General features: G+C 42.6%; 1 protein-coding gene across 4 annotated transcripts in view; it reads left to right on the top strand.

The window, feature by feature from the left end:
• znf536 (zinc finger protein 536) overlaps window positions 1-27,500 on the top strand; it is a 317,559-nt gene that overhangs the window by 120,959 nt on the left and 169,100 nt on the right. For all 4 annotated transcript variants that reach the window (XM_058629151.1, XM_058629152.1, XM_058629150.1 and 1 more), the window contains one exon: window positions 4,354-4,434. The gene's annotated coding sequence lies outside the window, so the exon portion shown is untranslated. The remainder of the gene's footprint in view (window positions 1-4,353; window positions 4,435-27,500) is intronic.

Genomic DNA, 27,500 nt, shown 5'->3' on the forward strand with positions numbered 1-27,500 from the left:
AAGCAATGAATCTGTAACTTTTCAGTAAGAATAAAGAATAAAACCACACATTTCTGCCTTCATGTCATTTAAAAAAATACTTAGATAGTGTCCTTAACTATTTTAATGCCTTATCTTAAACTCAACCTAACCACAAGTAAAATCTTAGCTCTTCACGTCTTTCTGAGGAAAATACGAGGTTCTGCCTCATTAGGACCAGGTTTTGGTCTCGGTTTTATGAGAGAAGAGAAAAAGGTCCTTAAGAGGTAACAAATATACACACACACACACACACCCACACCCACACACCGTGCTTGTTCTTAAGCTGGTCTCGGCTCAGTGGCTGCTCTTACACTGAGGCCTTAATGTATTATCATATATCGGGTGGTCCTTGCCCCCTGGACAAAAGGCTATTTAATACAATTTAATGACATTCCCAAAGATTGGCGGCAGCAGCAGCAGCAGCATAAGCAGCAGCTGAAGCAGCAGCAGCAGCAGCGACAGTGGCAGTGTTGCTGGTGTAGAGAGAGAAAGAGAGAGGAATTTTTATTTTTTAAAAAAAGGAAAAGAAGGAAGAAAGAAAGAGGCTGAGGCCCAGATGAAAATAGCATCTGTGTTTTTCATGGCTCACCCATGCAAACACTGCAGTGTAAAATGTGTGACTTTCCCTCCTCTTCCTCCTCTCTTCTCTTCTCTCTTCTCTCTCTCGCTCTCTCTGTATCTGTGTCGCTGCCTGCTGAGTAAAATCCAGCTGATAAATGAACAGACTCTCAGACAACACCTTCTTTCTATCTGGGCCTATGGTGTCAAATAATACAAGAGAAAAGTCTCTGCTTTTTACTCTAAAGATATTAATAATACCACATTGGAGAGAATGGTTACAAACCTATGTTTCCTGTTGGAACAGTGGGATTAACATATCCTTGATATGTTATAGACTTCAGTAGACGTTGTTGGTGTCAGCCACACTTCAAAAACCCTTAGCTGTCCCTTAAAATAAGGCTAAATAATGACAATAATGGGTTTTGTCTGACATTAATCGATTATTAAATGAATCATTAACTGTTTTCATCATCGACAAATCGGTTTGAGTTTTTTTTTGTCTTTATTGAGACGAGATTTTCTTGTTTCTTTGATCCATGGAACAAAAAAAAATCATTAAAGCTGAATAATCATCGTCATTTTGAGGTTTTTAAAGTACTGATCAATATTTTTCAACATTTTCTGTCATTTTCTGAACCAAACAAGTGCTGAAATGATCGTGAGCTGCAGCATCAGTCTGACTGCAGTGCAACAACGACTTTGGTGCAGGAGAGTGAGCAGTTTGGACAATTTTCTTTAGTTTTCAGTCAGAAACTGAAACTCTTTATGTTAAAAAGCTAACTTCACTTTCCTCGTCCATAACCAAGTTGATTTTTTGACTTTCATAAACACAATGGAGGAATTTCCGCTCCAAACCCCCACAGAACACATATGAAAGTCCTCCTTAAAGGTCCAGGCAGAACCTGGTCTTTACAGTAAAGATATTAATACCACGTAAATAAATAAAAACACTCAATTATTCCACTATTAGCTCTAAAAAAGTCAATCAGCGTCGTCAGATTCCGTCTGTGGCGGCGTTTCTGCTCCCTCTCGTCGTCTGTGCAGTATTCAGATTGCACGCTCACACTCGAGGGATTTGCAGGATGTAATTTGTGCACGGAGTGGACATGATACAGAGGAGGAAGAGCTGCTGGTGCACACGCATGTTTCATTATCACCAACAATGTCGCCCCAATAGCACGTCTTACAATTATAATTACAAGAAGGCAAAGAAAATGTGCTCCTCAAATCACACCTGGACAATGGGATTGACCTTTTTTTAAAAAATATTCATCAGATTTGTCAAATTAAATAGCTTTTGCTTTTAATAACTTTCATTTTAGTACACAAAGTTCAAGGTTTCATGTTTTTTTTGTTATATGAAGTTACACAAATGAAAAAAATCTATGTCAGATTAAGTTCACGGTATTTTAAGAATATGTTTCACTCTTCAACACACTTTTTACCAACAAGAAACATGACTTTTTTAATCGTCTTTTTTAGCTTTGCGGGGACACAGGAGCTGCTGGTCTGCTGCTGCCTCGTGTGGTCACTTTGTGTCACTGAGGATCAACAGCTCCTGTGTTAAAATCACACATGTGACGTTTTCTCTGTGGGGTTTGGTGTGGGAGAGCGAGTGGTTTACAAAGCGAAGGAAGAGGCTGTTTAACAGTGAGCTAAAGCTGTAAATACTTAAGCTGATGTAGGTTTTTACTGGTTAAGCCTTTTGTGAAGTGACTAAAATCTGTTTGTTCTTCCATTGTGTCCCTGCTGGCACCTCATACAAACACTAATATACTTACTATCCCTTTAACTTTACGCCTAAACCAGTGCTTCTCAAAGTTTTTCCTGTGGAAGCTCGCGTGAACCACGGTATTAGACAATATAATGTAATGTAACTACATTTTTATACATATTTATGCTCTTTATTTTTGGACAAAGTTTTTTGACTCTATTTTATTGGCGTTTCTCGGACTCATCGCTCTCTTTATGTTTAAACATCGCCGTGCTTGTGTGTGTGTGAGTGGCACGAGAATACAAAAAAAAAACTGTACTCACTGTGGACTCAGAAGAAAACACAGTGAAAGGTTTGGATGCAATTCACATATAGGTCAATTAAATGCAACAACATCTGCTCTCTTCCTAACATTTGCATATAGCATTCATATGTTAATCATGTCCCTTGTTTTTTTTTTTTTCACATGTGTGTCTTTGCATATGTGTTTATGTGTGTGTGTTTCCTGCACTTCCTCCCCCCCCTCCTCCTCCTCTTCCTCCTCCTCCTCCTCCCAGTCTCTTTGTATCCACCAAACAAAAAGAGATGCAGAAAATTTGGATTCATACTTCCCTTTTAGGAAAAAACACACACACACAGATACGCCCGTCCTATTTTCACTTCCTCTCTCCCTCTCTCTCTCTCTCTCTCTCTCTCTCTCCCTCCCTCTCTCTCTCTGCCTGGTGATTAAAGGGGAGGTTAGACGAGCGCCACGCTTGTTCCGTTGCCGTTGCCCCTGATTCCGACATGAAGCCCCTTTAACGGCGATGGCAGAGCAGAGCGAGGCCCCGGCTCCTCTCCCTCTCTCTCTCTCTCTCTCTCTCTCTCTCTCCCTCCCTCTCTCCCTCTCTCCCCCTCTCTCTCTCTCTCTCTCTCAGTCTGCGAGCGGCTTAGTGCTTTATAAATCAATGATGACACAGATGGACGAGCGATAATCTATTTAGAAATGCCTCACAGCAAATATTGTTGTGCAGATGATTAGACAGACACTTATTTTAACTCCCCAAAAAAAATCCACCTTTTTTTTTTTTTTTTTTTTTAACCCAATCCACCGCCTCAGATTTACGGGTCATAATTTGATAGTTTTTTTGCTCTCATGAAATAAATTTTTGGTCGTACGGAATGGTACAGTGTGTGTGTGTGTGTGCGTGTGTGCGTGCGTGTGTGCGTGTGTGTGTGTGTGTGTGTGTGTGTGTGTGTGGAGTGGGCAGCTTGAGGGACAAAAGACATGAGGAGGTGCCTGGTGTCGGTGCCAAGGCCGTAATAATAAGGCATGTTTCTTTAAAGAAGGGGGCGACAGACCTTTAGCAGAATTATATCTCCAGGGTGTGTGTGTGCGTGCGTGTGTGTGTGTGTGTGTGTGTGTGTGTGTGTGTGCGCGACACAGTCTCAGTGATACAAAGGGGGTTAATGGCAATCCAGGATCTCTGCCCCTTTTCATGGTCGATGGGTCTCAATTTGGCGTGCAGGGGTGGAGAGGAGGAGGAGGAGGAGGAGAAAAGGGGGAAAAGAAGAAGAAGAGGAGGAGGGAGGAGCGCAAAAATGAAGTGGAGGTTGTCAGACGTGGCAGCTGCTCGGAGGCCCTGATAAATATAAGCCCTTATTGATCGGTTGAAAATGAAAGATCCCCGAGTGGCGTGCAGTATTTAGCTTCTTGTCTGCCTCACGTCAGCGGTGGCCTTGCCTTGGAGGGATAGATTTTCAGCTGTGCCTCCGGGCACCGCAGCGAGCCAGCTTTGATTTCATCTTTAACCTTTTTCTGGCTGCGTTCCCTTGACCTCTGCGGCGTCGCTCGCTGAATTTGTTAGATTTTTCATCTCGACATTGACCTCCCCTCCTCTCCCCTCCTCTCCCCTCCTCTCCACCGCTGCTGCCCCGTCTCATCTTTTCCTTCCCGTCCACACGTCACACTGTGTCGTCCACGCTGTCCCACCGTCCTCTCTCCGCCTCCTCTGGTCTATATTTCATTGTCACCTCTGCTTCTCTAATCGTTCTCTTCCGCTCTCTTCTGCTTCCAGGTGTCGTTTCCACGGTGACAGTGCGAGGCCCGTTGATCCTGACAGACAGGTTGGACTCCATTATGCAGTTGGGGTGTTAAGGTAAGCTCACATACTGATCTGAGTGTGGCTGAATGAGGGCTCAAGTCTGCAACATCCTTTTCTCACAGGGGACGGAAGTTCACCAAACTCCATAGAGAAAACCAGCGACTTTGCATCACAGCACACAGGAAGTTGTCGATCGTTCACTTCAGACGTGTCGACTTGTCACTTAAGAGTCTGAAATCCTTCATTCAGACACAAACGTACCAAACAGCAGCTCCTGTGTCCTCACGCGCTCAAATCACTGATTTTCTCTATGGAGTTTGGTGTGGTTTACGAAGTGGCTTCAACAGGAAACTTCAGCTTCCTGTTGTAAAAGCACGTGTAACCGTGAGATAAAGCAGGAAACACAGATTTATAAGTTGACTCTTTCATTAAAGGTGCAGTTTGTGACATTTTAGGAGAGATTGAGTATTCTGGAAACATTCTTCTGTTTCTGGAGCAGTGTGACCCTGCATGAGCTATTAGAAGTCACACATGTCACATACTGGAGCTTTAAAGTGTCTCCACTGGCAGCCATGTTTTCATTCAGGGCCCCACACTTCACATTTTTCCCTTAAACCCTGTACGGTATTTGCTTCTCACACTGTCAGGATGGCAGAACACACACACACACACACGCACGCACACACACACACACACACACGCACACACGCGCGGCTGCTTCACACAAACGCTCACACACTCCAACTGTTCGTCATTCACTCACCATTTAGTCTTATCCCCAAAGGCACTCCGACTTAAACCAAAACACACACACACACACAGCTACAGTACACCACTCGCTATGTGCACACACACACGCACACACACACACACACACACACACACACACACACAGCTACAGTACACCGCTCGCTATGTGCACACACACACACACACACACACACACAGAAGTTGTAACAATCTGGATTGTGATAATCTATGATAATCATCCACCACATGCCACCTAAAAACGCACATGGGTGGCGTTCCACACCCACACTGGCACGCCGCTTCCACGCGTCTCACTGTCGCTCCCCTGCTTCTCCTCCAATGTCACTACCTCCAGCGTCAATGTCACCACTTTGTTCCTTATTTCCTCCTTTTTATATATTTTTTTTATGTACGAGACGAGTGAAGACGAGAGGAGAGGAGACGAGAGGAGGCTCGCGCTGTTGTAGCGCTGCGGCGTGTGTGTGTGTGTGTGTGTGTGTGTGGGGGGGGTGAAACGGGGTGGAGAGGGAAATAGGAACGAAGGAATCGGGAACAATTTATGTTTGGCATTAGTGTAATTGAATCTCACTCGTATATCAAAGACAGAAAGAAGGAAAGAAAGAAAGTTGCGAGGTGTGGGTGATATAAACGCAAGCTAGGGATCCATGAAAACACAGATCTGTCCCCGTACGCTTGCCCCCCCCCCCCCTTTTTTCCTCGTCTTCTGAACAATGTCTCCCATCTCTCTTTTTTTTATTCTCCTCTCCTCTCTTCTCCTCTCTCCTCCCTCCCTCCCTCCCTCCCTCTCTCTCTCTCCCCTCCTTTAGCGAGATGGATGATAAATTCCCAGCCAGAGAGCCAGCAACAGCTGTTGGCAGACAGGCCTGATATGAGAATAGCAGCATAGGATGAGCAGGCATTAAAAATTAATATGCTATTTAGCCTAGGTGTATTTTAGGTATTTGACATTTTCATGTCCGGGACAGACAAAATTTATTCATAGTACAGAAAAAAAATAATAAAATAAAAATAGGTGGGAGAGAGGAATACGTGTAGGGAGGAGGAGGAGGGCGTGGGAGGGGGGGTGGCGGCATGGAGGGTGGGGTTGCTGGGATACAAAACATGTGACTTACTGTGCCACAAAATGCTCGGTGTTTATCATGAATGGCTGCGGAAGTAACGGGAACGTGAAGTCGTAAAAAACCCTGCACCAAACCCCATTGAGAAAATCAGCGATTTTACCTCACAGACACACAGGAGCTGCCGGTCTCACTGCTGCCCCGTGTGGTGAGTTTGTGTCACTCGGGTGAATCAGAATGAAGGATTTCAAACCCAGAAGTATGAATAACTAAGTTTGAATGAAATGATGGCCGCAACAGTGGATCAACAACGCCCGTGTGCTGTGATGTAAAATCACTGATTTTCTCCATGGACTTTGGTGCGGCAGAGCTAAACGTATGTTTCCTGTTGGAACAGCAAGATTAACATGGTTTTAATATATTATAGACTTAAGTAGGCAGAGGTGGTGTTGACTGTGTGTCAGCCACGCTTCAAAAAACCCTTAAATGTCACTTAAAATAAGGCTAAAAGGGGGGAATTTTGAGATTTTTACACTCAATCTTATTTTGAATCTGGATTATATGCCACTGGGATACCGTCAAATACACAGGAGTGGATCAACGATGACTCCTCATGTAAAAACACTTAATTTTCTCTGGACTTTGGTGCAGGAGAGTGAGCAGTTTGAGTGAATTATGATGGAGATGGAGACATTTCCGCTCCAAAATACCCCCACGAAACTGATACTGAGCCCCACATCTGCAGGGCTGTAGGTCCATGCCAGGCCATGTCTTTATCACTCCCTCTCTCTCTCTCCCTTTCTCTCTCTCTCTCTGTCTGTCTGTCTCTGCCTCTCTCGGCCTCCTTGGTGATTAATGGCTAATGCTGCTCTGGTACATCTCTATATCCTTCCTCATCCCTCCCTCGCTAATCGTTGTGAAATCTTAGACGTGGCCTGGATTTGGCCTCATAGAAAAAAAGAAGAAGGAGCGATTGAATTGGATTGCAAATTTCCATCCGCCCACAACATTCGTAATTTCACGTTTGAATTTCTTTTTTTCTCCAACATATTTTTCACACCTTTACTTTTCTCTTTTTCTTTTTTTAAACAACAGAAAGATTCAGGTCACGCTCGCTCTTTATAATAATATAATATCTGCTGTACGATACAACTCCATTACTGTTTATGACACTTCAAGAAAACACTTCGCTACAAATAACCGTCTGTGTCACGTCGAGTCAGAGAGGAGGAATTTAAATGTCTCTCACCTGAAAAGTGATTATTACTTCAAACGTAACTGACATGATGATACGGGAACATAGGAAGTGTAAAAATATCACGATAAATCACACAAAATGTTATCAGTGGTTAATGAAGAATTTAATCCAGAGTGATTTCCATGTCTTCCTGACGCCTGAATTAAAAAGAAAAGACAATCATTCAAATTTTATTGTAAGAAAACAAACCTGTGAAGTGCATGTCATCATGCAAGTACAATGAAATTAAAGTCTTATGACCCATGAAAGCATGAAAGCATGAAAGACAGGAAAAAGACCAGAAAACGGACGTTTGCTCAGCGGTAACTCTGCCACACCAAAGCCCATGGAGAAAACCAGCGTTTTTAGCTCATAGAGACACAGGAGCTGCTGGTCTTCTGCTGCCCCGTGTGGTGATGTTGTGTCACTGAGGGTGAATAGGAATGAAAGATTTAAAATGTCAAAGTTACGAAATAACACATTTGAACTTTTAATGGACACCGTGGTGGATCAACAGCTCGTGTGTGCTGTGATTTAAAATCGCTGGTTTTCTCTATGGACTTTGGTGTGGGAGAGAGAGCGCTTGGTTTACAGCACCCAGCAGCACAAACCACAGTTTTCTGTTAAAAAAAAAAAGCTTCCTAATAATGAGATAAAGGTGCAAACATATGTTTAAGATATTTTAGGATGTGTTAGTACCACACTTAAAAAAAACAACTAATCTATCACTTATCTAAGCGAAAAAGAGTGGGTTTTCACACTCAAATGTAGTTTGATATCTTCACATTATAACACTTGTGATGTTAAAATCATATTAAATTGAAGGATTAGTCAAATTCTCTGTAAAGTGTCCATGAAGATGTATCAGTGTTATTAATAAAATAAGAGTGAATAAACGGAGTAAAATGGGGCTGAAAGTTACTAAAAAAGAATCTAATTGTCTTTGTTAGCAATTAGCCAATTTCCAGCTCCTTCCTGTTGCACCTTTCCCGTGTTTTTCACCTCGCTGTCTGCTCATTATTTTTATATCTTCACTTTTCTTCCACTTTCACCCTCTCTCTCTCTCCCACTGCTGCTGCCACTCAGCTCAAACTCGCCGTGCCGCCACCGTGCCGCCGCCGTGCCGCGCGGCGCTGTACATACACCGACTTGTTATTACCTTGGGGAACGTTTAGCAGCTCCCCGTTTAACACCATAACCTCCGTCGCTACGTCAGCAGCGGCGGCGCAGAGGAAAAGAACCTGCGAGGCGGAAACTGGAGACGGCGGCGAGCGCTAAAGCGAGTGATCACGACGATAAAAAAAAAAAGAAGACACTAGAGAGAGAAAGAGAGAGAGGATGTGACAAGACTGCTTGATTTCCACCTGGTGGATGATCAGTGAGGGATATTTTCCTCTTTAAGGAAACGTCTCACTACAAAGTCAACAGATATCAAAGCACAGAGACAAGAGCAGGATATGAAAGAAACTCTTAACTCTACAACTGCTGTCTCTGTCCCATTGATTTCACCTTAACTAGTGTTAAGTGAAAGTATTTAAGAAACAATGGATCCACTTGACTTGTGTCTCTCTAATAAAGCCAGCTGCTGGTTTTACTAGTGTTTTCATTATCCTTTAATTATGTGATCAGATATCGTCATTCAACACAGTCAAATGAGTTATTAGAGTTAAGAGGGTTTTTTTCCCCTCACTCTCAGTTTCTTCTCTGTTGTGTACGTTTTCACTGTTTCGCAGTCGCCGGACGTTAGAATCTATTCCTGAATCATTTCCTGAGACGAAGACGACTTCTTCTTCTTCTTCTTCTTCTTCTTCTTCTTCTACTCCATTTTCAGTGTATAGCATATATACATTAGAGCTTTTAGAGTCATTTGTTTTGTATGAAGACGTTTCTTGAGAGAATCGCACAGGGAAAGTTTCTATTTCAGCAAACTGTCACTCTGTAGGATCTGAGGACATTAATGTGTCATGTCTCATAGACCTGGTTCAGATCCGATCACCGAAAACCACATTCAGACGTGGTTTGAGGACAAAACGAGGCACAATATTTGTTTTTCGGTTTAAAACATAATTTCATGTCACAGCGACCTGAGTAGAGCCTCATGAAAGATTTTCTTTTTTTAATTCACTTTTAATTTGGTAAAGCCTGGAAAAGTAGCTGCATCCAGGAAGCATTTTAGGTGAAACAGTCGGACTAAAACGCGATCACCGAAGATGTCACACCGTACATCCGTCATTGCAGGTTGATGACAGCAACGTTAAACACGTACGTAACTGTCGAAAAAGCTGCATAAATTCCCAAATTCCGATCAGTATTGTTATCAGACATGTTGCCACAGACATGACCGTCCTCTCACAACAACAGGAAACGTCAAATCTGTGCGACCAAACGCAGAAAACACCACTTTTCTAAAAGTGACTCCAATCTGAACGGACTGATCACATGATCTGTGTCTACACAGACATGAAAGACTCTAAAGATCTGAGTGGTGACGTGAACGCAGTCCTCGCGCTTTTCAAAAGGTGCAGGAGACGCAACATGACATGAGACACGGGAAGTCCAAATCCAGTCATGTCCGTGTCCATCAGTGTGCTGAGATGAGAGGGAGAGAGACACTGACGGCAGCTCAGGGACGAGACAACGAGCGACTGTTAGATGATTACGAAAAGAAAAGACACACACACACACACACAGAGACACACACAGAGACACACGTATCCCTGCGTCCCGCTCCGTCCCATCGTCCTCTCAGGATATCAAGTTGTAATTGATATATGGGCTCGTCTGTCTCTCTGCTCCTCCCTCCCTCACTCACTCACTCACTCACGTCTTTGTATTTGTTGCCTCTTTAGGACCTTTTTATTTTTTCTCCCTGTCATAAACACTGACCTTGTCAGGACCACTAGTCGTCCTCATGGAGACCAAAACCTGGTCCCCTAATGAGGCAGAACCTGATTTCCTGAGGAACTTGAGGTGTTAAGTTTTGGTGATGGTTTAGGTTAGTTTCGGTCTGTTCAGACGAGTCCTGAGAAGAATAGATGTTCAAACGTGTGTTTGGGAGAACTCCAGGAAGTGAATGTACGTCAAAGTAACGTCCTCCAAAGTCATGGAAAGTACATTTTGTGTGTTCCAGATATTACTTTTATGTTGTGGGGACATACATCTGTGTTCACACTCACATTATGGAGACTTGTCTTCCTTATGGGGACAAAACTCATGTCTCCATAATGTAAATGATGGTATTTTCAGGTGAAGAGTCTCCAGGAAATGAACGTACGTCCATCTGGTGTCCTCTGAAGTCCTGGAAACCAGACTGTGTGTGTGTGTGTGTTAATGTGGGCTTATCTAGATTTGTAGATTCTCTCTAACGGTGACTTCCCTGAGCGGGACGGACAGAGATGGATGAGCAGGAGACAAAAAAGGAAAAGAAAAACGTCCATCAATTCTCTAAAGGCCTAATGTGTTATCAAAGTAACTTCCAGCATATTAGCAACAAGACGCCCCAACCCCCTCATATCCTCTGTCACCCCCTCGTCACCCCTCCTCACCCCTCCTCCCCCTCCTTTGTGGCCGTTTGCTGGCTGGCTCGCTCGCTTCCTGAATTAAAGCGCCCGGCTTCCTGTTCTTTTATATGCACGGCCACATCTGGGGCGCCCGCTCGCCGGGCCCCGCCGCTTAATAACAATCACCTTCCCTTTCACTCGGCCCTGATTGTTTCTAATTCGCCCTGACAGATAGTAGCTGACAAGCCGCCCGCACCTCCCTCCCTGCGTGACCCGGGCTCACTCAGCACACTTATAAGGCCTGTCATTTTTAATATTTGATTTTCACTCCGGCGCGGGAGAAAGAGAGAGAGAGAAAAAAAGTTATGTGTTTTAGAGCTGCTGCTACCGGTCGCCATACGCACCACCTCCCTCCCTCCCTCCTCCTCCTCCTCCTCCTCTTCCTCCTCCTTCTTCTCCAGTTATACGATGAAATCTGTATTTAACTGAAACCGCGTCGGACGGACAGTGCTCCCCGTCTCCCTCCATCCTCTCTCATTAATCGTCCTCCTCTCTTTATCTCCTCGCCGCCGTCATCACTTCCAACTTTTCCCGTCTTTCTGTCTCTTTCACTCAATCGCTCACTCTCACTCTCTCTCTCCGCTCTTCCTCTCCTCTCGTTAGTTCTTTCTCTGTCTTTTTTCAAGGCTGAGAATGTAGTGGGATCCACATGTAAGCCACTCTCTAACCCTGTGCAGCCACATTTATCCGGCCGTGTATAGGACAAAGCCGTGTGGTTAAGAACAGGGCTCTGCATGTGTGTGTGTGTGTGTGTGTGTGTATTGACAAATACCCGGCGTCCACATCCATCCATCCGTCACACACACACACACACACACACACACACACACAGAGGCTCCAAGCCCTTTATTTGCTTTCCATTGATTCCCATTATAGGTATATGGAGCCATGTAAAAATGCATATCAGGTAGACTGATCATTAAATGAGAGGATGGATTCATCGACAGCTTGATGGATGACATTTTGCCGAGCGATCCCTGTAGACCTTCAATAAAAACACAATTTGGAGCTTAAGACAAAGGGAAAGAAGGAGAGGGAGAGAGAGAGAGAGAGAGAGAGAGAGAGAGAGGCACCTAAGATGGAGGAAGGCAGACACACAGAGAGAGAGTAATGATTAGAAGATGGATTTACAAAAGGTTATTTTTCATAAATTGTCCACAGTCTTTTTCAGCTCATGTTCCCACATTGTCTTTTGTTCTCTCAGAGCTGTTTGTCTGACAGAATCTAATCTGGCCCGGATTCAAGCCACCGTTTAGGGCCAGTTCACAACACCTCGTTACACCGTCGCTGTCAGACAACGTTTTATTAACAGGAAGTTTGTGCGGCTTTTGTAAACCTGCACCAAACCCCATAGAGAAAAGCAGCGTTTTTTCTAAACTCCCTGGCACACAGGAGTTGTTGATCCGCCGCTGCCCTCATCGGTGAGTTCAAACGCATCACTCATTCATCGCGTGTCGTTCTGTGACTTCAGTGTTTGGAATAATGTCGTTCACTTTTAAATAAGTGGCTCACACTTTCCCAAACAAGGCGGCCGTAGACCAGCAGCTCCTGTGACGACGTGGGCTAAAAACGCTGATGTTCTTCATGGAGTTTGGTTTGGTGAGAGCGAGTTGTCACTAAACTTTAGTTTCCTTTTGAAAACAGCTGTGTAACGACGACATGAAGTGATGAATGTTCTTTCAGACCTCGTAGACTTGTAGGTGTAGATTTTATGAGGTGAGAACAAGCATCTGTGTCGTAGGATCATAAAATATGAAATTAATTATATATATATATATATATAACTTTAAATAAAGTTTTATTGTAAGAAATGGACTATAATGATAATAGGACTCATGAGTGACAGGCTGATCAGCCAGTCAGGGGCTCACACAGAGGGGGGCGGGGCCTGTAGCTCAGACCTCCATGTGTGCTTCAGCTTCAGTTTCAGGACTGTGGCTGTGGTGAAATGTCACTGTGATTTTCCTTCTTTTCCCAAACGTTAAACCCAGAGCTGAAACATAAACATGAGAAAGATAAATTAAACACATGTATTTAATTTGACTGATACACTCTCTGAACTCAACACTGTAAATTATTCCCAGGAATTCACAGACTCTAAGTGTGAGTTTCACAATAAACTGCATCGTTATCATTTCAACAGGATTTCACTGTGATAATTTACACAATTAAAACGCAATGTTTTTATTTTGAAATGACTGCAGGTGTGGCTCCTACAGGAAGTTTTATTTTTACTTTTGTATACATGACTTTTACAGGAAATACTGTACATATGTGTATATATACATATATACTTCATAACTAACTGTGAAGTTACTGAAGTACATGACACAGTAATTACGTGTTAAAGTTAATGTTAATGTAATTATTAGCCTGTAATTAACAGTGAAATGTCTTACACTGGACAAGTAACACACATTGTCATTTTATATGTAGCTGTTTTCATGTCAGAGTCATTGTACATTCAAGTCGTTTTATATTTATAAAATATCATCAAATCACTAAATCATCCAACAACTCTGCAAACACTTTTTTTCCCCTCCCCTGTGCAATCAGCCTCACACACACACACACACACACACACACACAAACCCACCCATCAAGACACACTTCCATTTTGGGACAGCGAGGTGCCTGGGGCGCACCCACCGCCATTCTCCGTCTTCACCCGACAACAAAAACACAACTAATTGGAGAACGACTGCATGTTTTCACTAAAGGCACAATTTAATTACATCTGAGCTGGGAATGAGTATTTTGGGAATGTTTCTATGTTCATTCAAACAAACGGAGCGAATGAAAAGCAATATTTGTTTTTGCTTTGATTAGGAAACACACACACACACACACACTCACTTCATCCACGTCCGCCCTACACATTAATGAACTTTTGCTCCTGGCTTCATGACTCTGACATCCCATAATATTTATTTAGTTATTTATTTAGTCATTCTGTTAGTCAGTTCATCATTTGGTTGATCACTGGTTGGTTTGTTGGTGAGTCAGTTGTTTGATTACTGAGTGAGTGGTTGGTGAGTTTGTTTGTTGGTGAGTCAGTGTTCTGGTTAGTCAATGAGTTGGTTGGTGAGTTAGTTAGTTGGTTGGTAGGTGGGATGGTAAGCCATTTCGTGAATGTTGGTTGAATGTTAGTTCAACCAACAACAGTTAATTGGTTGGCCGGTGTGTTAGTGGTTTGGTTAGTGAGAGTCTGTTGGTTGGTTGGTTAGTTAGTCAGTTTGTGAGTTGGTTGGTCACTGGTTGTTTTGTTGGTGGGTCAGTTTTTTAATTACTTAGTGAGTTGGTCGGTGAGTTAATTAGTTGGCCGGTGTGTTAGTTGTTTGGTTAGTGAGAGAGTTGGTTGGTTGATTAGCCAATTTGTCAGTTTGTGAGTTGGTTGGTGAGTTAATTGTTAGGTTGGTTGGTTGGTCCATTTTTTTTTGCAGAGTTGGTTAGTTGATAGGTACAAATGCAGTTTAATAACATAGTTCTAAGACATATTATGAAACTAATGTAAAGCACAAAGAGCTTGTAGCTGTTGCTAACTATAATTCTATGTTAGTGTACAGCAGCCAGTGTCAGCTGATACTGATATTTTGCCAATTATATTGTGTATATGTAGAAAATACTGCATGTAATTGCACTACAGTTGGTCAATAACTGGTTACTGAGGTTATTTTGTATTGCGTTGCATTTTTATCATTAAACAGTTGTGTTTTATCAGCTGCAGAGAAAGGGCCAAATATCCTGTATGCACCAACAACAGTGGCATCAATTATCGTCCTTATATCGGTCGACCTGTAGGTTCAGAGACGTCCGTCACATATTCATCAAATGTGGAATCTGTGAATAATGTAAAAATGTATTGTTTTTTTTCCAAGGTTGCATTAATAAACATGAATGAATTTATTTGTCCTCACCAAAGCATGATTAATGCACATTAATGCCTGGATGTAGCTCAGTCTGCGCTGCATCATCAAGCACATATCAGTGCCTGCATCCCGCTTCCCCCCCGCGCTGTCACTCCCACACACACACACACACACTCACTGACACAAAAAAACAGACCTATCAACATTAAATATTTATGGCATAATTTTAATGGTTTGTAAAGAAAATAACAAGTTATTAATCCTCTGATTAACAACTGATTAACCTTTTTTTATTAAACACGTGATCCGTGCATCGCCGACTCCGCACACGTCGACTGACTGCGCTGCAGAATAATTATTTCTGTGTCTTTTCTAATTGCGAAAATCGCCCGGCTGAACTATACTTGTGTGTTTATGAGTCTTCTGTTTTATTTATTTGATTTTCCTTGCCTTGGCTCCCACAGACGCACAACTCACACTTGTTCAAACAACACGAGATTGTACAGTATGTCGTCGTCGTCGTCGTTGGAGGATCAGCGGGGAAAAGGAGGGAAAATAAAACACACAAACACAACCTAACTGGCACATTCTTTTCACACTGAGGCGGGAACAAGAGCTGCGGCCCTAAATTTAGCAGCAAATCTTATTTTTTCTTTAAAAACAATGGGGGTTTAATTCACATATCCGTTTATTCTGCCGTCACTGGTACGAGCTGGGAAAGTGCAGTGAAAACACGCCGCTAAAGGACAAAACATCCCCCAACCCTGCGTTCATCTCAAAGCTATTGTCTGTATTTTTAGTTCTTGTCAACTGAAAGACAATTATGTTTTTTTTTTTACTGACTGGAGATTTAGAGAAGACAATCTTCACTGTCTGTCGTTTGACTTTCCTGCAAACAAATGTAAAAAACACTCATTATCAGTGTTTTTAAAACAGGATACATTCATTTATATTATATTATTATTTGGTAACTCTGGCGTTTAAACAATAGTTTTACTGTCGCTTCACGAAACACGACGATTCTTTCCTGTTTCACGACAGCTGCGGAACGACCTAAACAAAAGATATAAAAATAGCTGCTTTATTTCTTAAAATAACGACTGTAATCTCATTTTATTAAGCTTTGTGGTAAAAGATTTACACAGGAAGTTGTTAAAAAAAGCCAAAGTTGGTGGCTCTTTTGAAAGATTGAAGATTTTTGAAAGGTTTAGGAACATATTCTTTAATTCTGCTTTATCTCACCTTTATACAGCATTTATTCACTTTCATAAATGACTATATGGACGTTATTTTTATGGTTGGTGGGAATCTCTCAGAACAAAATCAGAGGTTAATGATAACACGATAACACAAACTTAAGGGGTAGTTTATGTGTGAAGTGTGATGTACAGACCTCTGCACCTTCATGGTGATTTATCTCATTATTTGATGGCCTTTTCCTGCTGAAAAACCAAAGTTTGTAAACCACTCACTCTCACACACCAAACCCCATAAAGAAAATCAGTGATTTTAGCTTGCGGGGGACAAAGGAGCTGCTGGTCTGCTGCTGCTGCCTCGTGTGGTCACTTTGTGTCACTGAGGTCAATCTAAAGAAAGGATTCCAAATGCCAAAGTCACAAAATAATACATTTGCACTTACTCATGGAGGCAGCAGTGGATCAACAACTCCTGTGTGCTGTGATGTAAAATCACAGATTTTCTCTGTGGACTTCGTCGTGAGGGGGTTACGCGGTTTACAAAGCATCACAAACCACAGTTTCCTGTTTAAAATAAAAAGGCTGTCTAACCGTGAAATAGAGCTACAAACATCACTTTAGGAAATTTAATTTGATATCAACACAATAGAGCAGTTAGGTGATGTCAGGAGCACATTAAATCCAAGAATGAAGTGAATAAATCCACAAAAAAGGTCTGAAAGTGCCTGAAATTACAATCACAGTGTAAGTGAAGTGCAGTCACTGTATGTTGTGACAATAGTGTCAACGTTAAAAAGCTTAAGATATCGACGTCAGTGTCGCACGACGCTACGAAACCAGGCCTCAAAACAACTGAATTATCTCATCTCACATTGACATTAGTATTCTACATAATATACCTTTAAGCCATACATTTGTGTGTTGTGTGTGTGTGTGTGTTTAATGATTTACTTTAACACTCTTAAAGAACACACACACACACACTCTCTCTGTCTTTCCATTTCCTATTCTTTCTCTTCTCGTCTCTTTCAACTCGTGCCATCCTGGGAATCCACACAAAGCAAAGCAGCGAGTTACACACACATGAACTGGAAAAGAAAAGAAAGAGAAAAGAAAGAGAAAAAAGTACATGTGAAGTTGCTTTTAGTGCTTTTTGCCCTAATTACACATCATTTTATCACTGTCAGAAAGTGTAATGTTGCCCTGGATGCTGATCCTGTTAAAGTTCAGCCCTCTTTTATTCCTCCTAAGACCTGGATTCATCTCATCTATTCCCCGTGGCACTTTACTCCATCTTCACATTCCCTCTCTCTCTCTCTCTCTCTCTCTTTTCTTTTTTTCTCTTCTTTCTTTCTGAAGACATCATTTTTTATGCTATCATCAAAATGAATTAGTCTGATCCCAAAATATGAAGAAGGACATATGGTTTGGCCCAGTTTTTTCTGAGTGCTGGGTTCACTTTTTGGTCACGGTGCGTGTGTGTGCGTGTGTGTGCGTGCAGGTATTCCTCATGTTGTGGGGACCTACATCTCATGTTGGGGACAAAAGTCAAGTCCTCATGACATAGATGAGTTCATTTTGAGGTGAAGACATATTGTGTGGTTAAGTTAAGTTAAAGTTTAAGGTTAAATGTCCTCTGCTGTCATGGAAACCAAACAAGCCGAATAACAACAATCAACAAAACGACAAAAACCTCCAAACCTTATGCACTGCACCTTTAACCATTAACTAATTATAGTTAAGGGTTAATGGTTTGGTTAAATGAATGGAGACCAAAAGCTGGTCCTAATGAGGCAGAAGTGGTTAAGTTTAGGACTCAGATTTTGATGATTTTGATGATTTACCAGTTATTTTGATAAAAAATGTGTGTGTTTTTTAAGTTTTTAAGATTCTGCAAGCAATCGATGAATTGAAATAAAATAAATAAATGACAGATTAATCGACACATGGACTTTATCTAGATTATTAAATGAAAAATAACCCTTATTGGAAATGGAACTACAAAAACGGTCATGAAACGTCATCAGAGGGATTATAATTGTTAGTTAGAGGCCTAATCTGGTCATGGTTCAGATTAAGGATATGGCTTTGGTCAGACTGGAGGTCAATGTCACTCCTTAAAGTGTAGAGGGATTTAATATCAGCGCTCACACAGAGGTAAACTGCAGTAATTACAAAAGCAGCAAAAAGGTATTATTTTTTTTTCTGCTAATTCCACTTTTCCAATCACTTCTTTTAATCTGTCTGCTTCTGAACTGCACACACACACACACACGCGGACACACACGGACACACTGACACACACGGACACACACGGACACACACACGCATGTACAGAGCGACAGGTACATGAGCCTTAAGCTTCTTAAGGACTCGTTGCTGCGCAGACACAACAGAGAGAGAGACAGAGAGAGAGAGACAGAGAGAGGTTTAGACATGGTGCGGGCCTTCTTTAATTACTGGGGGATTGGTAAGTAGGTGTGGCCGTGCTTTCACCGGGTCAGTGGCAGCCTATGGGATTAAACTGCACAGACTATAGCTTCAAATCAAGGTGAAGTGATGGAGAATTCAGCAACAGGAGAGAGAGAGAGAGAGAGAGAGAGAGAGTTTACAGAGTGAAACGTACGACTAACTTCACTGTTCACTTTTATAATTCAACAAGGAACAAGGTCTTTAAGAGAGCATTTTTAATCCACTGGATCCTGAAGAACTTTCTGGATCTCTATATTTAATTCAATGCAATTATAAAACCTTTACAGTATTATAGAGAGCAGAGAAACAACAAGCATCAGTGGAGAGAAAACAACTCATTTTTAACAGGAAGAAATCTCACAGAAATGTGCCAAGACAGGTTGTGGTGAAAGGAAAAATGGTGGACAGAGGAGAGGGGGAGGGGTGTATAGAACTTTACCTGCTTGTAGCTTTTAACATCTTACATAATCATGACGAATTCATCCTGAGATAAACACACATGGGACTCAACCTGGTTACATTAAAATTGCCTGCCAAATCTGTAATCTGGATTAGATCTGGATGGAAATTATTCTGATGGTAGAGCGTACAATCCTGTGCACACATATCAAAATTTGTCCAAATCTGACGTTTGTCTTTTGACAGAGACGTTCTATGAGCGATTGGGAGTTCTTGTGACGTCATCAGCTCACGTACCACTGGTGGTACACATACCGCAGTTTGGGAACCGTGGACCTGGGCTAATCGTGACCCAAGTCACTACATAAATCATGACAAGTGCAAAGTTTCCAATGGTTATTTTAATTATATAGAAACAAATCTTAACACAAAGATTCAGAAAATTGTACAAATTTGTTTGGGGGCGGACCCAAAACATTCTCCTATGTCCCATCTGTGGGTCCTGACCCAGTCTTTGAGAATCACAGGTGAACACAAAAACGTACAGTGAGTTAAATTAAAGAGCCAAGCTAATGTTACAAAACCAGATCTAAAACTTTATATTATCGAAAGTCCTCAGCTCCGCGTACGTGTGGCACCACAGTTTGAGAACCATGGACACTCTCATTTAACTCTTTTACCGGCTGCAGTGAAGAAACTCTGCTCACTCTGATGTTAAATATCAGGATATCAAAGTAAGTACGCAAAAAAGTGTGAAATGTGAATCATACGCTTGAGTCACAGCGGCAGCAGTGAGAGTTTCACCTCCTCTCTAAGAAGAAGAAGAAGAAGAAGAAGAAGAAGAAGAACAGAGGCTGATTCTGTCCTCCGCTGCGCCGCGGCCTTTCACACACTTTAGATTTGTCACAGAACAAATAGAGACTGCAGTCAAAACACTCACAAACCGCGGTTGCCGCCGCCGGGAGGGAGACACCTTCGCCTCCCTGTCACCAGCGTGAGTTTGGACGCAGGAGTTTTTCCCGGTGACAGCGCGGTGAAGGCTGCTTTGTTTGTTCGTCTCCGTTCCCTTTAATGAGCCGTTGTGATAATATTTTGTCTCCGCTGTGTTCGCCGGGTGGTTGAGTTTCTGAGACGGTGCGACAGAGGAACCTCCTGGAAGTTTTCCATCACATGGAAGCGAAGACAGAAAGACAGTTAGTGTCGTGATGACTTTCTCAGTCTGTTCTCTGATTCTCTCCCGCTTCTTAAGTGTGAATATTCTCTCGTTTCTTTGTTAAGGAGCAAAGAAATGTTTTTTGTTTTTTTTTTGGTTTGTGGGCAAAAACAAGACATCGGAGAACTTTGTTATTGTTAAGTTTGAGAAGCTTTTTCAGCATTTTCTGACAATTTAATGGACAAATAATTGATAAATGAAGATAATAATTGACACGTGATTGTATTGGATACAAAAAACTCATTAATGTTGACTTCTCATTTTATGGAGTTTTGAAAAAAACCCAACAACTTTAATCTCATATTTAAAACTCATTCTTTAAGATGGTGTTCAACATTTTTAAGTAGTTTTACCTGGTTTTAAGGGAGAATGTAAAGTCAAACCTTCAGTCCCCGATAACTCCTCGACCATTTAATCATCGATTAATCTGGTAATTATTTTCCCGTTTAATCGAGTCATCGTTTGGTCTGTAGTAAAATGTCAGAAAATGTTGAAAAATGTTGCTCAAACCTGGAAATGAGTTATTGTTTTTGTCCACAAACACAAAACGATTCAGTTTGAATGATTTCTTTATTATTTGGAGCAAAAGAAACCAGCAAATATTCACATCTTAGAATCTGAAAAAAGCTGAAAACATGGTTTTATTTATGAAAAAAAACAAAAAACTGATTAATCGATTACCAAAATAGTTGGCAATTAATTGTTTATTATTTCAGCCCTAATTTAAGTTGCTGAGGAAGTAGAATATAAAGTAAATATGATTCCTAGTTAGCTATAGCTTATATGTATTGGAATTTTAAATTTATTACATTAATTGTAAAATTTAATTATGTATTAGCTTAATTTCTGCTTCCACGTGTTTAATTGTGACCTTGTTGGCTTTCCATATCATCACAAACACTCTTTACTTTGAAGTGATATCATCTATTCATCATGAATATCGTTATAATGATGGAATGTAGTGATATGATTTGACGCTCATGTCGACCCAAACCCCTCATTGGCCCCCGGTTCATCTGAGTTTGAGGCCCCTGAGGTTGAGGCTCTGTAAGAACTCATATGTCCCCACAGGCTCCTGAAAAACCTGTGGAACTACCGCGTGTGCGAGATCACAGTGAGACGACGCTAACCTTTCCAACATCTTGTCTTGTCACGTTTCCAAAAATCAAAGCCTCTCTCTTCCTCTCTCTGTTTCTCTTGGAGCCAAACTCTCCAGCGTCTTCTTCCTCCTCGTCCCCCTCCTCATCCTCCTCCTCCTCCTCTGCTCTCGTCTCCCTCGTTTGCCTGGAGGAGCGTGAGGAGCTTCCTCTTCACAGCGCGAGCTAAAAGACTGTGCGACGGGACGTGATGGGATGTCGAAGGCAAGGGAGGAGGAAGACGAGGGGAGTTGGGTGGCTAAGCAGACACTGTGACAACCCACCTGTCAGCAGGTTCTCAGCGTAATTGGTAAACGAAGGCCGCGGGATAGTAGCGGGGGCCTCCTTCTCTTCTCTCCTCTCTCCTCTTCTGTCTCCTGCTCTGTTGTTTGTTTGATCGGTATTTGAAGTTGCCAGACAGTTGTTGGAAGCTCGTTCCCTCCTTGTTTGGTTCGGAGAACGACAGAGGCTGAGGGGAGGGAGGGAGGGAGGGAGGGAGGGTGGGAAACTGTAAAAGAAGGAAAGAACAAGAACTTCCAGTGTTGGGTATCATTCGTACAAATCGATGACAACACCTGCGCCTGCTTTTCTCAAAAACTGCTGCAAAACATGAACATGAGTCTCGTGTTTTTCTGCTTTGACTTAAAGGAACGCGACGTTTTCTCGGATTCTGTAACATTAGCATGGCTCGTTTTTGTTTGAACTCACTTCATCTGTGCGGGTATCAACAGTCCTTTACACCAGTGACTCTCAAAGACTGGGTCGGGACCCACAGATGGGTCGCGGGAGAATTTTTTTTGGGTCCCCACCAAACAAATGTGCACATTTTCAGAATCCTTACATTCTTTGTGTGCTTTTGTCATGATTTATAACATGATTTGGGTCACGGTTAGCCTGGCTCCGTGGTTCTCAAACCGCGGTTCGTGTACCTCCAGTGGTACCCTGTGTAAACCAGGGTATATATTTCATTTTTCGACGTCTAGCAGCTTCAACACGGTGGCCACCAAAGAGCGGCCGTGTTTCGATTTGGTTGTTGCGTCCGTTTTAGGCGACTTGCTCCTCGGAGCTCGCCACGCAGAGTCTCTTGACGACGCCGTTACCAGACATTTGTTGAGACGTTTTCCGGCACTCGGTGGTGATTGGTTGTAGGTCTGTCCAGTTACGTACAGCGGCATTTTTTATCTACTTCTGTTGGTTCGAGCACCTTCTCCTACAACTGACACGTAACTATGGGTCGTTTTGGCCAATCCCTGAATACGAAGGTTTAAGCGAACTGCTGGTGGGAACCTCACCGAAGCTGCTGAAGGACGACACACCCAAGGTTGCTGTAACTTATACTAACCACTAGGGTTACCACGCTGGTTTTGAAAGGACCTATATGTACGTTTGGTTGGAGGACCGTCTCCAGCAGAAGACATCTGGTGTTAGCCAGGCTATGTCATGATAGTTTTCCATCTTTAAAAGGTTGGTCCCCATCTAGAAAGTTAAGGAAACACTGATTTACTCTGCAAATCATCTGTAATTGGGGGTGAAAACGTGTCCATGTCTTCAAGCGCTCTTTCTCAGTGTGTTTTCTTTCTTTCGGACTCGAGCTCTGCTGTATAAAGGCGGAGCAGTTCATGATTATCTGCACCGGCTCCGTCAGGAACAGAAATTTGCCGCTGATTTATTTGACATGAATCGGCACTTGGTTGTACCATTAAAAATAACAGAGTTCGGCTCCCAGTGTTAACGGCTAGCGGAGCAAATCCACGGAAAGGTGATCGGGCCGCGGAGTTGTACATCGCCGCCGCTTATACATTTGGTGCCAAACTGTGAATGGATGAGTGTACTTTTTCATCCATATTAGACTCTTCCCCATCTCTCAGTGCCAGTTCCAGCCATCAGGCTCTGTTTGCCCTCTAATGAAACATATTCATCTTCATCTCGCTCTCTCGCGGTTCTCAAACTCACTTTACAGCATAGTCAATTAAACCCTTAGGGGCCACTCTGTGCATAAAAGGATATATAATGCTTTGACATTTCAGTGAGTCCGCATTAGGCGCACCCATAGAACATTCTGCTGTGAGCGGGATGAGAAAGAGTCAAAGCCGAGCCTAGAGGTAGAGGGAAGACAGTCAGAGGGATTGGGTCTCTCATAAGCTAGTTATCTCTTAGGATTCAGTTACTTATGCTGATGTAATAGGGCAAGTGTAAGCTGATACTCAAGTCTTTCTGTGACCCCTACACTGGCTCTTGTTCTCATATTAGGCTGCCTAATATATATTAATGCATATATAGTGTAACAATAGCCCGGTTAATAAATAACTAAAATGGACTGAGCTCAGTTGGGGAGTGTATCAGTGTTTTCCGGCTCATGATTTAGAACTTTTTACAGACTTGATAACATAAGGTTGTGATTGTGGGCTTTTCTGGATCCTGGTTCCCTAACAAGCGGGGGTCACATCTCCAGCTGCAGGGCTCTGAAACGGCTCCTCCAGGCAGAACATCGCCGCTGACTCCAGGGCCCGGACTTGTGTCTGTAGGTTCAAAAGTGTTAAGTGGACTCAGTATTTGTGTTTTATTGTTGACTGCAGGTCATTAAGCAGACTTTTCTGACTGGAAACTGAAGATTGTGAATCGCTCACTCTCTCACACCAAACCCCATTGAGAAAATGGTTGATTTTAGCTCGCTGCGACACAGGAGCTGCCGGTCCACTGCTGCCTCGTGTGGTCACTTTGTGTCACTGAGGTAAATCTGAACGCAAGATTTCAAACACCAAAGTCACACAATACGACACTTGAACTTACTGATGGAGGCAGCAGTGGATCAACAACTCCTTTATGCTGCGATGTGAACATCGCTGTTTTTCTCTATGAGGTTTGGTGTGAGAGAGTGAACGACGTCACAAAGTCAACGTTTTAGTCGTAAAAGGCTGTTTAACAATGAAAAAAAGCGTTGGATTTACAGTATACAGATACTGTAGACTTTCCTTTAAGACATGAACTCCTCAGAAAAACACTTCAATGACATCATGTGTCACCGATTTCCCCGTACTTAGATTCAAAAGGCTTTCTTTTTTCAGACTACATCCAATAATATTATACTTTAGAACTATCCCTTTAAAACATATACTTTAAAGGCTCAGTGCGTAAAACGTTCTCAGCCTTCACTTCATTTAGCATCAACGATTATTTTTTACCTACATTTTAGACGCTGGAGCTTTAAGTTTTTCAATTTATATTTAATTCATTCATTCGCTCATTGTGTTCAACTTCACACATTGTGTATTCCTGCCGTCGTGTCGGCTTTTGTCGCTCTCACGTCGTCGTCGTCTCAGTTTTTCCTATTGAAAGAGGAATAATACAGTGGTGGATTCTAATGTCCACTGTTTTTCTCTTGGTCACTTTACGATTGTTTGTGTGTGTCTGTGTGTGTGTGTGTGTGTGTGTGTGTGTGTGTGTGTGTGTGTGTGTGTGTGTTTGGTATGCCACAGCCACCGCCAGCGCGCGGAACAACAGCGCTCGGCATCCATTGTCTGGTGCGGCTCTATAGGGCTTCGTTGGCACTACATGTGAACAGATGTGTTTCAAATCATTGTTGTTATTTACCAGTGATGGGGTAGAGCTCAAGAACACAACCCCCCCCTCTTTCCTCCTCTCCTTCTGATTTATTCATTCGGACAATGAATGTATGCAGAGATGCTGAAGAAAAACCTGGATCTTTTCCGCGCGGATTGACAGGGAAATTTATTATTCATAAAAGCTAATGCATTGTTTCTGTTGCCTTAAATCTCCCTTTTTTTTTGTACTTTATTTTTTTGCTCCCTCTCTCTTTCACACGTCTCTTTCACGCCGGTGCAGTGAATCCTCTCAGGCAAAGGTTGGCAGTTGAATGTCTGTGTTGAAATGAGAAGTTTGAAATGCTATCTGTGCTGTGTGTATGTATATAAGTGTCTCTGTGTGTGTGTGTGTGTGTAAACTGATTTAAATCGCTCTTTGAGCCCTACAGAATGGCGCTTTAAATGTTAAATGGGGGTTGAAGCCTGCCTGAACTAATTTGTAGGGCTTTGCACCGTGTTGACATTTAAATGTGATAAGAATAGCAAACTGTACCCGCCGACCTATTTGGAAGATGCTTTCGGAATACATTCACATCAGCTGCGGCCTATAATTAATAAAAAAAGACAGGCCTCCCTCGCTCCAGATTTGATTATAATACAACCTTATAAACACACCAGGGATAGATGAGAGGAGACGAAGAAGAAGGAGAGGAGGAAGAAGAAGAAGAAGTGCACAAGAGAAGAATAACAGGAATAAAAAAAAACAAGAGAAATGATGGGGGCAGGAATTAAGAGGGAGGTGGATTGCGAACACCTGGTCTTTGAGGCAGATTGCGTTGGCTGGCTGCTGTGCTATCACATTACTCTGATCCTGCCTCTCTTGTTTGTCAGAGAATTGAGGAGAGAGAGAGAGAGGGAGAGAGAGGGGGAGAGAGGGTGGGGGTCTGCGAAATCAGCATGCAAATAACACCACATTGTTAACTTAATCAGATGCAGGGGGAGAAAATATGGAGAGGGATGGGAGGAGAAGTGCGGAGGGAGGGAGGGAGGGAGGGAGGGGGTGAGGCAGGAGAGGAAGAGGAGCTCTGCGTTGATGGGAGATGGCAGAGGGCATGCAGATTATAACCACCCTGCACCCCCACCTCCCAACACCACTGCCCACATCCAACACCCCGAGGCTCCTCTGGAACTTAGAGACGACATGCTGCTGTGTGTGTGTGTGTGTTCGTATTTGTCACCTCTTTAGGACATTTCTTCTCTGTCATAAACACTGACCTTGTCAGGACCTGTAGTCCTCATGGAGACCCAAACCTGGTCCTAATAAGACAGATTTCTGAAGGAACTGGGTTAAGTTTACTTAACTGTAGTTATGGTTCAGGTTCAGGATAATTGACCAAACGCACAAACCTGGGTGTTGGTTAGGTCTTAGTGTGTCCCTATAACTTTAAAGGGCTTTGACAGCTTTTAGACCTGGTTTTAGGTTTAGAAGTTGGGTTTAGGTCTGGGTTAAGTTAAGGGGCTGAGAAATGTCCCTCACTAACAACTCTGTACAAACATGTGTGTGTTCTTGTATTTGTTATGTCTTTTAGGACATTTTTCCATCATAAACACTGATGTCCTCATGAAGACCAAAACCTGGTCCTAATGGGTCTGAGGAACTGGTTAAGATTTGTGGTTATGGTTAAGGTTAAGGATAAGACTTTGTTAAGGTTGTTCACATGAATGGAAATCAATGCAGTGTCCTAAGAAGGCTAGTAACCTGTGAATGTGTGTGTGTGTGTCTGTGGAGGACATATTATCTTGATTCAAACCTATCTTTGGACATTTTGTCTCGTCCTCACAACTCATAATGGTTAAGCCTTGGTTTTAGGGTTAGAATTGTTTCCTTGTGATGGTTCAGGTCATTTTGAGACACAGCGTCTTCAGTCAGACACAATGTTATTGTTAGCACTGAGCTACTAGCGAAGCATTCATGTGAAACATTTGTGACAAAAAAATAGGATATTTCTGAACAAATACCATCAAACGTCCGTCTTTCACAGTAAGACACGCCCCTTTCACAGTAAGACATGCCCCTAATATGATGAGTAAACGATCAGGACGAGCTGAGTGAATCAAAGCTCTACTTACGCTGCTGTAACATGAAGAGAAGTTAAACAATTGGAGGGAAAAAGTGTTCACTCATTCATTCATTCATTCATTGTCTTCTGGTGTATCCGCCACATGAGCGTCACAGGGGGTTTGACGCTAATCCCAGCTGACTCAGGGTGAAAGGTGCAGGTCACACAGAGACAACAGGGGTCTCAAACTCAAATGAGCCACTAGTCTGGTCAGGAGGGGGCCGCGGTGTTCCATTAAGATGTCAAAATAATGACATTTGTGACAGAATTTCAAAATAAAAGAGCACAATTAATCTTTAAATGTCCAGAAAATAGACTTAAATAACTTGGCGGGCCACTTGAGGGGCCACATATGGTCCACGGGCCAAACCAGGATCCAAACTGCTGACCCGCTTCTCGCGAGGCACCAATGTCATCCACTGACGCACCGCGTGGCGCCCAGCGCTCGATGTAAAATGTTAAAGCGTCCGTGCGCTGCATGTTGTCATCTTTTTTTACGGGGTTTGATGTATTCAACTCACGTCATAGTTTATAATTACATCATAAC

This window comes from Solea solea, chromosome 5 (assembly GCF_958295425.1).
Source record: "Solea solea chromosome 5, fSolSol10.1, whole genome shotgun sequence".
Taxonomy (NCBI): Eukaryota; Metazoa; Chordata; class Actinopteri; order Pleuronectiformes; family Soleidae; genus Solea; species Solea solea.